The 14,171-nt window shown below is 37.6% G+C and overlaps 1 protein-coding gene across 5 annotated transcripts in view; it reads right to left on the reverse strand.

Moving 5' to 3' along the window:
* LOC106504458 (uncharacterized) overlaps positions 1 to 14,171 on the reverse strand; it is a 1,793,907-nt gene that overhangs the window by 918,036 nt on the left and 861,700 nt on the right. For 2 of the 5 annotated variants that reach the window (XR_014810743.1, XR_014810741.1), the window contains one exon: positions 2,773 to 2,816. The exons of the other annotated variants lie outside the window; for them this stretch is intronic. The gene's annotated coding sequence lies outside the window, so the exon portion shown is untranslated. The remainder of the gene's footprint in view (positions 1 to 2,772; positions 2,817 to 14,171) is intronic. 5 annotated transcript variants of the gene reach the window in all.

Below are 14,171 nucleotides of genomic sequence, written 5' to 3' on the forward strand. Positions count from 1 at the left end.
CTATACATTTTTCTCTAAGTTTTGGTATGTTTTATTTCCACTCATCTAATTTTCTTTGTGATTCCTCCTTTGATGCTTCAGTTGTTTTTTTTTTTTAATTATTATTTTCCAGGTTTCCTTCTGTTATCAATTTCTAGCTTCATTCCATTGTGGTTGGAAAGAAACTTTGTATAATTTCTTTTATTATTTATTGAGACTTTTTTGTGACTTAATATATGGTCTCTCCTAGATAATGTTTCATGTGTACTTGAGAAGAATGCATAATCTGTTTGGTAGAGTGTCCCATATATGTCTATTTGGTTTATAGTGTTCAAGTTTTCTATTCTCTAGTTGCTACTCTATTTAGTTATTCTATCCATTACTGAAAGTGGAATCCTCAAGTCTCCAACTATTATTGCAAAACAATCTATCTATCCCTTCAATTCCATCAATTTTTATTTCATATAGTAGGAGACTGTGTTATTAGATGGTTTTACATTTATAATTCATATATGCTCTAGATGGATTAATTACATCAAGTTTGTCTTGTAAAATATATTTTGTATGTTTGTGTGGAATGTCTTTTTCCACACTTTATTCCCAAAGTATTTGTGTTTCAATTTTAAGTGGATGTCTTATAGAGAGCAATAGTTTTGTTTGTTTGTTTGTTTGTTTGTTTGTTTTGCTTTCTGATATATCACCTTCTGCCTTTTCAGGGGAGAATTTATTTACATTTAATGTGACTATTGATAAAGAAGCACTTCTAGGGAGGACAAGATGGCGGAGGAGTAGGGGGACACGCTCGCCCTCTCCCACAAACACAACAAAAAAAGCACATCTACAGAAGAAATGACTCGCACAGAACAGCAACCAATCGCTGGCAGAGGAACCTAAACTCCAATAACGGCAAGAAGTTCGTGACATTATTGGGTAGAACGGGAGAAAAGAGGAGAGTGAGAGAAGGTGAATCCCAGCGGGACGGGCACTCCCGAAAGGGAACTGCGGAGGAGAAAGGGATCCCGCACCCTGGAAAGTCACCTACCTGGCGAAAGATCAAATGAACCAGAGGAATCCCCAGATGCAGAGAAGAGTGTAGCAGTAAGTCGGAGTACGGAAAAACGGATCAAGAACCCAACGGACCATCTGAACTACGGGCACAGTCACCAAAAATTGAGACACCTGGGTGGGGGCTGGGCACCGAATCCTCGGCTCCAGAGGTTAGTCCCCGGGAAAGGGCCGGGGGAAGCCTGGGTGGGGGCTGGGCACCGAGACCTCGGCTCCAGAGATTAGTCCCCGGGCTAGGGGGGCGGGGAAGAGCGGAAACTGCTTGGGAGGTCTCTAAACCATTTGACAGGGCAGAGACTGCCTGGGAGACTAGAAAACAAAGCTGTCGCAGAGGAAGGGAGCAATACTCTAGGGGCGGGGAAGTGGAAAGCCGCCTCAGAGGGAACCTGGGAGAAGAGCCTGGTCTGCGCCCGTGCTGGGGAGGGGAGAGAAGAAGGGGTGGGTTCCCATAGAATACCCCCCACGCCACAGCAAGCTTACAGGCCCGCTAGCTAGCAGAAAGCTGTGCTTCCCAGTGCATTCCCTCCCCCCACCCCCGCCACCCCCTACGCTCTCGCGGAACCTGGGGCTGCCTGCCATCCAGGAGGGCTGGCCTCAACAATTGCCTGAAGCCTACCACCGCAGGGGCTCTCCCTGCACAGGCCTGCTTGCCCTTTGGAGGGGCTACACTTCCACAGAGCAGCACCAAACACCACCAGCCCCCTAGAAAAGGCCTGCAGCCCAGAAAAGCTAGAACAAGCCTAGCCAGGCCCTGAATAGATCGGCCTAATTCTCCGACGGTTTTTCTGAGTCGGGCTGCCCTGGGGAGGAGCCGCTTGAGTCTCCAAGGGCCCTGCTACCCGCCCAAGCCCCCAGGGAATGCTGAGACCTAGTGGACCAGCTGCATAGGACTGCCAGCTCCAGGCAGGACCCCCTGCAGCCCAGAAAAGCTGCAACAAGCCTGGCCGAGTTGGGAAAAGATCTCAGACGGTCTTTCTGAACTGGGCTGCCCTGGGGAGGAGCCTCTTGAGTCTCCAAGGGCCCTGCTACCCGCCCAAGACCCCAAGGGGTGCTGAGACCTAGTGGACCAGCTGCATAGGACTGCCAGCTCCAGGCAGGACCCCCTGCAGCCCAGAAAAGCTGCAACAAGCCTGGCCGAGTTGGGAAAAGATCTCAGACGGTCTTTCTGAATCGGGCTGCCCTGGGGAGGAGCCGCTTGAGTCTCCAAGGGCCCTGCTACCCGCCCAAGACCCCAGGGAATGCTGAGACCTAGTGGATGAGCTGCATAGGACTGCCAGCTCCAGGCAGGACCCCCTGCAGCCCAGAAAAGCTGCAACAAGCCTGGCCGAGTTGGGAAAAGATCTCAGACGGTCTTTCTGAACTGGGCTGCCCTGGGGAGGAGCCTCTTGAGTCTCCAAAGGCCCTGCTACCCGCCCAAGACCCCAGGGGGTGCTGAGAACCAAGTGAAATCTGCTACCATCGTGGGGTGGACCTCCCAGTCCTGTCTGCCCTCAGGAAGTCCTCCTTTGCTTCAAAGAAACACTGTTAGTCCCATCAACACTCCAGAAAAGCCACACTGCCTCAAAAAAGATTGACCAACAACGCCAGCCCTCAGGAAATATTCCACGGCAGTGACAAGGCAAACACTACCCGATAACGGAGAGTACAACTCCCTCAGGAGAAAGAAGACAACAAGCAAGATGAAGAAGCTGAGAAACCACCCCCAGTCAAACCAACAGGAGAACTCACCTAAAACAGTCAACAATGAAACAGATCTCTGCAGTCAGACAGACCTGGAATTCAAAAGAGAAATACTGAAAATACTGAAGGAATTAAGAGAAGATATGAACAGTAATGCAGATACCCTCAGAAAGGAGCTAGAAAATATAAGGAGGAGCCAAGAAAAACTAGAACATTCATTTGCAGAGATGCAAACTGAACTAGGGGCAGTAAAAACCAGAATGAATAATGCAGAAGAACGAATCAGTGATATGGAAGATAGAATAATGGAAATCACTCAATCTGGTCAACAGACAGAAAACCGAATCAAAAAACTGGAAAGCAATATAAGAGACCCATGGGATAATATAAAGCGGGCCAATCTACGCATAATAGGAATTCCAGAAGGAGTAGAAAAAGATAAGGGAATGGAAAATATATTTGAAGAAATTATCGCTGGAAACTTCCCAAATCTAAAGGATACTGGATTCAAGATACAAGAAGCACAGAGGGCCCCAAACAAACTGAACCCAAACAGACCCACACCAAGACACATCATAATAAAAATGGCAAAAGTTAGTGATAAAGAGAAGATCCTAAAGGCAGCAAGAGAAAAACAGAATGTTACCTACAAGGGAACCCCCATAAGAATATCAGCTGATTTCTCTACAGAAACACTACAGGCCAGAAGGGAATGGCAAGAGATATTTAAAGTGCTAAAAGGAAAAAATATGCAACCTAGAATACTTTATCCAGCAAGAATATCATTTAAAATAGAAGGGGAAATAAAAATTTTTCCCAACAAACAAAATCTTAAAGAATACAGCAACACAAAACCCAGGTTAAAGGAAATATTGAAAGGGCTTCTCTAAACCAAAAAGAAAGGAAGGAAAGGGAAGAAAAAAGAAAAGAAAAAAAAAAAGAAGAAAGAACTAGGACTGAGGAAACCGCAATCAGAGAGCAGTCACTCAAATAAGCCAGCATACAGATTTAATCATGAACATGCTTCAAACAAAATAAAATTAAAAAGAAAAAAATAAAAGAGTCATCAAAACCATAAAATGTGGGCAAGGGATGTTAGGAGGTAAATAATCCTTTTTGTTTGTATGTATGTCTCTCTTCTTAATTTTAATATAATAATGAAGTGTTTGAACTTACAGGACCATCAGGCTAAAACACACAATTATGGGAAGGGGTTAGCATACTTAAAAAACAGGGCAACCACAAGCCAAAACCAAATATTGCATTTGCAAAAAATGAAAAAAAAAAATAATACACTCAAGCAGATAATAACAGGAGACCATCCAACCAAAAAAAAAAAAAAAGAAGAAGAATGGAGAACCATAGAATCAACTGGAACACGAGGATCAAATGGCAATAAATAATCATCTATCAATTATCACCTTAAATGTCAATGGACTGAATGCCCCAATCAAAAGACACAGAATGGCTGAGTGGATAAAAAGGCAAAAACCTTCAATATGCTGCCTACAAGAAACTCACCTTAGGACAAAAGATACATATAGATTGAAAGTGAAAGGCTGGGGAAAAGTATTTCATGCCAATAGACATGACAGAAAAGCAGGAGTTGCAACGCTCATATCAGACAAAATAGACTTTAAAACAAAAGGCATAAAGAAAGACAAAGAAGGACACTATTTAATGATTAAGGGATCCATCCAAGGAGAGGATGTTACTATCATCAACATATATGCCCCAAACATAGGAGCACCCAGATACATACAACAAATATTAACAGACATAAAGGGAGATATTGATGAGAATACAATCATAGTAGGAGACCTAAATACCCCCCTCACATCAATGGACAGATCCTCTAGACAGAAAACCAATAAAGCAACAGAGATCCTAAAGGAAACAATAGAAAAGTTAGACTTCATTGATATCTTCAGGACACTACATCCAAAAAAATCAGAATACACATTCTTCTCAAATGCTCATGGAACATTCTCAAGAATCGACCACATATTGGGACACAAAGCGAATCTCAATAAATTTAGGAGCATAGAAATTATCTCAAGTATCTTCTCTGACCACAATGCCATGAAATTAGAAGTCAACCACGGGAAAAGCAAAGAGAAAAAACCTACTCCATGGAGACTAAACAACATGCTACTAAAAAACCAATGGGTCAATGAGGAAATCAAGAAGGAAATTAAAAACTACCTTGAAACAAATGATAATGAAGACACAACCTCTCAAAATCTATGGGATGCTGGGAAAACAGTGCTCAGAGGGAAATTTATAGCAATACAGGCCTTTCTCAAAAAAGAAGAAAGATCCCAAATTGACAACTTAACCCTCCACCTAAATGAATTAGAAAAAGAACAAAGAAGTCCTAAAGTCAGCAGAAGGAAGGAAATTATAAAGATCAAAGAAGAAATCAATAAAATAGAGACTCAAAAAACAATAGAGAAAATTAATAAAACCAAGAGCTGGTTCTTTGAAAAGGTGAACAAAATTGATAAACCCCTGGCCAGACTCACTAAAAAGAGGAGAGAAAGAACCCAAATCACCAAAATTATAAATGAAAAAGGAGAAATCACAACGGATACAGCAGAAATACAAAAAACCATAATAGAATACTATGAACAACTATATGGCAATAAGTTTGACAATCTGGAAGAAATGGACAATTTTCTAGAATCTTACAGCCTGCCAAAACTGAATCAAGCAGAAACAGACCAACTGAACAGACCGATCACTAGAAATGAAATTGAAGAGGTCATAAAATCACTCCCTACAAATAAAAGTCCAGGACCAGATGGCTTCACAGGTGAATTTTATCAAACATATAAAGAGGAATTGGTGCCCATCCTCCTTAAACTCTTTCAAAAGGTTGAAGAAGAAGGAATACTCCCAAAGACATTTTATGAGGCCACCATCACCCTCATTCCAAAACCAGGCAGAGATACCACCAAAAAAGAAAACTATCGCCCAATATCTTTGATGAATATAGATGCAAAAATTCTCAACAAAATCTTAGCCAACCGAATCCAACAACATATCAAAAAAATTATACACCATGACCAGGTAGGGTTAATCCCAGGTTCACAAGGATGGTTCAACATACGCAAATCAATCAACATCATACACCACATTAACAAAAGAAAAGTCAAAAATCATATGATCATCTCAATAGACGCAGAAAAAGCATTTGACAAAGTTCAACATCCATTCATGATCAAGACCCTCGCCAAAGTGGGTATAGAGGGAACATTCCTGAATATAATCAAAGCCATTTATGGTAAACCCACAGCAAATATAATCCTCAATGGGGAAAAACTGAAAGCCTTCTCACTCAAATCTGGAACAAGACAGGGATGCCCACTCTCACCACTGCTCTTCAACATCGTTTTGGAAGTCTTAGGCACAGCAATTAGACAAACAAAAGAAATCAAAGGCATCCATATAGGAAGAGAAGAGATCAAACTGTCACTGTATGCAGATGACATGATTCTATACCTAGAAAACCCTAAGGACTCAACCCCAAAACTCCTTGAACTGATTAATAAATTCAGCAAAGTGGCAGGATATAAGATTAACATTCAGAAGTCAGTTGCATTTCTGTATACCAGCAATGAAACATTAGAAAAGGAATACAAAAATACAATACCTTTTAAAATTGTACCTCACAAAATCAAATACCTCGGAATATACCTGACCAAAGAGGTAAAGGACCTATATGCCGAGAACTATAAAACCTTAATCAAAGAAATCAAAGAAGATGTAAAGAAATGGAAAGATATTCCATGTTCCTGGATTGGAAAAATCAATATTGTGAAAATGGCCATCCTACCCAAAGCAATCTACAGATTCAAAGCAATCCCTATCAAATTACCCATGACATTTTTCACAGAACTAGAACAAACAATCCAAACATTTATATGGAACAACAAAAGACCCAGAATCGCCAAAGCAATCCTGAGAAACAAAAACCAAGCAGGAGGCATCACTCTCCCAGACTTCAAGAAATACTACAAAGCCACAGTCATCAAAACAGTGTGGTACTGGTATCAAAACAGACAGACAGACCAATGGAACAGAATAGAGAATCCGGAAATAAACCCTGACACCTATGGTCAATTAATCTTTGACAAGGGAGGCAAGAACATCAAATGGGAAAAGGAAAGTCTATTCAGCAAGCATTGCTGGGAAACCTGGACAGCTGCATGCAAAGCAATGAAACTAGAACACACCCTCACACCATGCACCAAAATAAACTCCAAATGGCTGAAAGACTTAAATATACGACAGGACACCATCAAACTCCTAGAAGAAAACATAGGCAAAACACTCTCTGACATCAACATCATGAATATTTTCTCAGGTCAGTCTCCCAAAGCAAAAGAAATGAGAGCAAAAATAAACCCATGGGACCTCATCAAACTGAAAAGCTTTTGCACAGCAAAGGAAACCCAAAAGAAAACAAAAAGACAGCTTACAGAATGGGAGAAAATAGTTTCAAATGATGCAACTGACAAGGGCTTAATCTCTAGAATATATAAGCAACTTATACAACTCAACAGCAAAAAAGCCAATCAATCAATGGAAAAATGGGCAAAAGACCTGAATAGACATTTCTCCAAAGAAGATACACAGATGGCCAGCAAACACATGAAAAAATGCTCAACATCCCTGATTATAAGAGAAATGCAAATCAAAACTACCATGAGATACCACCTCACACCAGTCAGAATGGCCATCATTAATAAATCCACAAATAACAAGGGCTGGAGGGGCTGTGGAGAAAAGGGAACCCTCCTGCACTGCTGGTGGGAATGTAAACTGGTACAGCCACTATGGAGAACAGTTTGGAGATACCTTAGAAATCTATACATAGAACTTCCATATGACCCTGCAATCCCACTCTTGGGCATCTATCCGGACAAAGCTCTACTTAAAAGAGACACATGCACCCGCATGTTCATTGCAGCACTATTCACAATAGCCAGGACATGGAAACAACCCAAATGTCCATCGACAGAGGATTGGATTCGGAAGAAGTGGTATATATACACAATGGAATACTACTCAGCCATAAAAAAGGATGACATCATGCCATTTGCAGCAACATGGATGGAACTAGAGAATCTCATACTGAGTGAAATGAGCCAGAAAGATAAAGACAAATACCATATGATATCACTTATAACTGGAATCTAATATCCAGCACAAATGAACATCTCCTCAGAAGAGAAAATCATGGACTTGGAGAAGAGACTTGTGGTTGCCTGATGGGAGGGAGAGGGAGTGGGAGGGATCGGGAGCTTGGGCTTATCAGAAACAACCTAGAATAGATTTACAAGGAGATCCCGCTGAATAGCATTGAGAACTATGTCTAGATACTCATGTTGCAACAGAAGAAATGGTGGGGGAAAAACTGTAATTGTAATGTATACATGTAAGGATAACCTGACCCCCTTGCTGTACAGTGGGAAAATAAAATTAAAAAAAAAAGAAAAAAAAAAAAAAAAAAGAAGCACTTCTGCCATTTTACCATTTGTTTTCTATATGTTTATATCTTTTTTGTTATTGCCACTCAATTTCTCTATTAATGTTTTCTTTTTGTTTAATTGCTCTTTTGTGCACACCATTTTGATTCCCTTACTATTTCTTTTACTGTGTAATTTTTAGTTATTTTCTTAGTGGTTACCCTGGGGGTTATAATTATCTTAAATTATAATAATCTTGTTTACATTTATACCAATTGAGTTTCAATAATATACAAAATTAGCTCATATATAGCTTCATACCCCCTACATACTATTGTGTTATTGTCACAAATTACACTTATAAGGGTTGTGAGCCCTTCGAAGTGGCTTTGTAATAAATTTTTTATGCCTCTTTTAAACCATATAGATTAAAAAGAGAAATTACAAATCAAAGATTCAACAATACTGGATTTTATATTTACCTATGAAGTTATCTTTTATGGCATTCTTTATTTCTTCATATGACTTCAAATTACTCTCTACTATCCTTTCATTTTAGCATGAAGGATTCTCTTTGGCATTTCTCATAAGAAAGATTTACAAACAATGAATTCCCTCTCTCTCTGTTTAGCTAGAATGTCTTAATTTCTCCTTCATTTTGGGGATTTTTTTTTGCAAGATACAGAATTCTTATTTAAAAATTTTTCTTTGTCAGGACTTTAAAGATGTCATCCACTATTTCTTCAGGACAAAGTTGGAAACATAGGGTGGTGTTCTTGGGTCTTTTCTGAGCAGGTGTCCAGATTTATGCATGGCCTTCTAAATTCCACATAATCTGTGGGAGTTTTTCAAAGCTCAAATCTCCTGTCTATCTTCTTCCCAAGCCTCTTCCTATTCAAACATTTTGTTCTGGCTGCTGTTTGCTCCAAATATTATCAAGCCCCAGGTGTTAGTGACTAATTTCGTTTGTCTTTAAATGCTTTCAACAAGCTTCCCTGGAAGTGATCTCAGCTCTGGGTAAGGTCCAAGGCAGACAAAATAAAGATAAACCCTTCAGGGAATCAATAGACAGGTCACAAGACACTACCTCAATTTTTGAACAATAAGATCTGTTATTCCCTCTGTCCTCTAGCAGGAATGGATGCTGCTATCATCAAGGTTTCTCCAAGATGGGGACTGAGAGATGGTAATAGAGTATGTTAAAATCAAAAGAGATCTCATCATAATTCAGCTATTTTTTTCTTTGTTAAGCATTCCCTTGATTGTGTGAGGTTTCTGATTAGATGCCAGAATCAAAAAGTTTATTCTGACGATGTTGTCAGCTTATTTTTTGCTTTTGTGGAGGCACAGAGTTTTAGAATTCCAAAGTCTATCATTTGCACTGATGTAACTTTAATCATGTCATTTTTTAAATAGTAGATATTATATGTATTCCTTTTGAGCCCTTATGTTTTATTTTTATTTTTCTTGCCTCACTGCAATTATTATAACTTCGTTACAATGTGGTATAAAAGTGGTAATACAAGTTATCATTATCATGGGAACTAACAGAAAAAATCTTAAGTGGTTCACTCTTTTAAAGCTCTATTTAGGAATAATTTAAACACTACAATATCACATTAAATTGTACAAGGCAATGGATTTTCAAAAATTTGCAGAGTTGTGTAACCATAACCATATTCCAACTTTAGAATATTCCTGTTGACCCCCAAAGATCCCTCAGATCCATTTCTCCAATCCCAGCATCAGCCACTAGTTTACATTATGACTCTACAGATTGCCTTTTCTGGACATTTCATATTAAGAAATCATACCATATGTCATATCTGGTATCTGACTTCTTTCAGATAACATTATGTTTTTGAAGTTCATCCACCATATGGAATATAGCCATATTTTTTCTTTTATGTCATTGAATAACTTGCTGGTATATCAATATACCCTATTTTGTTTATCCTTTCACCAATTTATATACATATGGAGTGTTTGCAGTTTTATTATTATGAATAATGTTGCTATGAAAATTTACACACAAGAGTTTGTGTTGATATATGCTTTCTCTTGGATAAATACTTAGATGAGAATTGCTTATGCATAGGATAAGTTTACATTTACCTTTCCATGAAACTGCCAAATTATGTTCAAAAGTACCTGACACATTTGATGTTCCCATAGGAAAGGATGAGAATTCCAATTTCTTCACAATCTGACCAGTATTCACTTGTAAGTGGTATCTCATTGTGGTTTATTTAATTTCCCTAATAATTAATAGTGTTGACCATTTCCCTATTAATTAATGGTGTTGACTATTTTTTATATCAACATGTCTTTATTTACCATTTGAATACCTTTGCTGATGAAATCTCTTATTAAAATCTTTGAATTTTTAAATCTTTACTTTTTTACTTGGATCATTTATTATATTGAATTGTAAGAGTTATTTAAATTTCTGAGACATATATCCTTTCCAGACATAGAACTGTGATTATTTTCTCAAAGTCTGGCTTGTCTTCTCATAGACTTACTGGTTCAGGGGTATTTTTTTATTGTCATTGTTTTGTTTTTTTGGCTGCATCCATGGCATACAGAAGTTCCTAGGCCAGGGATCAAACTCATGCCACAGCAGTAATTACACTATATCCTTAACTGGCTGTGTCATGAAGGAACTCCTACATTGGTGTCTTATAAAGTACACAAGTTTTAATTTTCAAGAAGTCCAATTTATTTTTTTTTATAGATTATAGTTTTGTTGTTGGGGTTAAGAAGTATTTGCTTATTTCAGGTTCACAAAAATTACTCCTGTGTTGTCTTCTAAGAACTTAGCAGTTTTAACTCTTACATTTAGTTCTATCTTTCATTTTAGTTAATTTTAGTGTATGCTGAGTGGTTATCTGAATTTCTCAGCACTTTCTTAAAAAGACAATCCTTTCTCCACTAAGTAGCCTAACGTCTCTATAGAATTGCCTTGGCATCATTGGCATACATCTTTATTTACCTTTAAAGTAAACAAGCACATATTTTTCTTGTGGCTATTGATGTTGTTATTAGAATTGCTCTTATTATTATTACACCCAGCTTTTGTTATCATATGGTATCCTATCTTCTGTTGGCACAGGGACATCATAGACTCATTAGTGTTGTCATCCCTTGTTTCTGTTTAAAAAGTGCAAAGCCATTCAAACACCTGTCACCTACTCAATTTTCTTACAGAACTACTATAATCTTTGATTTATAATTCTTTTATAATCAAAAGTTATTCATACAGAAATACTGTTCCCTAAGTATTTAAACTTGTTTTACACAAATTATAAATAATAGTGGAATAAATTCCTGAATTATGTACATGCCTGGAAACATACATACACACACAGGAATCTTAATACTATATACCATATACATAAAAGGATATACTGCTGCATATCCTTATATTCTCTTAACTCAAAAATAAAGTATTAATGTATTTCCATGTCACTGGTAGTCATTGTTTTTGCAGCTTCACAGTGTTTATAATATGGAGTTTGCAATACAATTTTATTAATTTTATTATAGAGTATTTCTATGGTATCTGTGTCTTTTAAAACAGATTGCTTCTCTATTTTTTGGATATTTCTTTGATCTTCAGTTCCATATCCCAAACATAATTTCATAAAGCCTAGAAATGTGAACAAGATGTCTTTATCTTGCTGTTCTTTTATACTTGCTTTATTTATCTTAAGATTCAATTATCATGTTTTCTTGTATTAAGCCAAGTTGACCAACCAACTACCCATACTGTCAATTAATAACTCAGAAATAAGTGTGCATCACTTCATGCCAATCTAATACATTTTTAAAGTCATCTTTTTATGTGAGGGGACTGAAAAATGACATCTTAGAATATTAGAAGTAACTTGTGTAGTATTACTATGACTCTGACGTATTCATCAGTTTTCAGAGTAAATTCTTATCTACTTTATGTCTCAAGCTTTAACACACAGAGACAAGTCTAAGTGGAGTGGTTATTCCCTAATCTCATAACTTCATATGAGTTACACATTATGAGTCATGTGTGGAAATACATGCAATAAATATTTGAATTTATATATATATATATATATATTTTTTAGGGCCACACCTGGAGTATATGGAAGTTCCTGGGCTGGGGGTATATGCCACAGCCAAGTGCCACAGGAGCCAAGCCTCATCTGCGACCTATGATGTCGCTTGTGGCAATGATGGATATTTAACCCACTGAGCGAGGCCAGAAACTCCAATATTTCAATCTTATAGTGTGTTAAATAGTTAGGCAGTATGGATTCAATCTCAACAGATCACTATAGTTCTAAATGTTTTTTAAAATTTACTTTTTAAAAGAAAATATGTTTATATAATATAGATATAAAATCTGTTGGCACACACACATACACATGTGCATGTGCCAACACATATATAATACACATACACAGACTGACAATGAAGACCAGTCACATTTTTTATTTATTCAAGACAACTCATTGGATTTTACAAAGGTAAGGCGGGTTAGCAGTTGTTATTAGATATTTAAAAACACTTTAATGACATTAGTTTTAAGTAACATTATACAAGTATTCTCTTGGGAAGATAAGAAGCAGTTTATCACATTAAAGCCCTTAGAATTGTGCAGAGCCAGGTATTTCTCTATGTTAGTGACTATGCAAAGTAACCACTACACAATTATAAAACCCAGATCACTGCATCAAAAATTTTCATTTTATGTCAGTGTTTTCACTCTTTCTCTGTTCATTTCTGGTTGCCTCAGAAGAAAACAGTTATTCTTTGTCAGTTTGAGGGCATTCATGTGAACCAAAAGGTCAATCTAATTAAAAAAGGGAAAGAACTTCAAACCACAAGGGGAAAAAAAGATCCAGCTAAATGCCAAGGAATTTATATTACTGAATGCATGAGGTAAACAGTCAAACAATGAAATGAATGCACAAAGGTGTCAAAGAGAAAAAAAAGAAGAGTCTGTGACCTTTAAATTATTATTATTTTTTGTAAATTAAATGATATTTACTCCTTGAAAGAGAAACATTGCACATTAGAAACATTTAAAAATACAATTAATTCTTATCATATTTTAGTTTAAAAAGCTTTATTTTCCTCCAACAATTCATAATAATATTTATAAACTAGTGAGTAGAGGAACTAGATTAAAAATTAGCAACTTCTATGAATGATTCTTTCCAAGGATATACTTAATAGTTTTAGTCTTTTCAAAAGCTATCCATCATTTGGAACTCCCACCCCCAACCCTGAGTATTGTTCAAATCACATTTCTAAAGTTTACTTAAAACTTTACAAGAATTGGAGTTCCCGTTGTGGCTCAGTGGTTAACGAATCCAACTCGGAACCGTGACATTGCGGGTTCGATGCCTGGCCTTGCTCAGAGGGTTAAGGATCCGGCAATGCTGTGAGCTGTGGTGTAGGTTGCAGACGCGGCTCGGATCCCGCGTTGCTGTGTCTCTAGTGTAGGCTGGCGGCTACAGCTCTGATTAGACCCCTAGCCTGGGAATCTCCATATGCTGTGGAAGCGGCCCTAGAAATGGCAAAAAGACAAAAAAAAAAAAAGCTTTACAAGAATAGATTTTAAACTCTGTTGTAGTAATGATTTGTAAAGCAATCTAGAGAAAATAGTTGTATCTGGACCTTTTCACTATTTTTTCCCCAAGCCATGTTAACTACAGAGCCATCCAGTAGTGATTATATAGTGAAAATTTAAAAGTTCAGTAAAAGGATGAGGTTATCTTCCTACATCAACTAAATTGTTAGACTGACTATATCGAAGTCTGTCACCAAGTAATGTTAATGCATTTTAACCACTTAGTTAAATGTTTAGAGTAAAATTTTATTAACAATTAATAGTTCACCAAGAACTTTAGTGTCATGGTGGATGGGAAGTAAGACATTCCATTAACAATTTCACCTCTTGTTAAATTGACTGACCTGAGCATATAA

Source organism: Sus scrofa, chromosome 7 (assembly GCF_054392235.1).
Source record: "Sus scrofa isolate SSC_HxYL_T2T_F1_AM1 chromosome 7, Sscrofa_HxYL_maternal_Yorkshire_Landrace_v2.0, whole genome shotgun sequence".
NCBI classification, from domain to species: Eukaryota; Metazoa; Chordata; class Mammalia; order Artiodactyla; family Suidae; genus Sus; species Sus scrofa.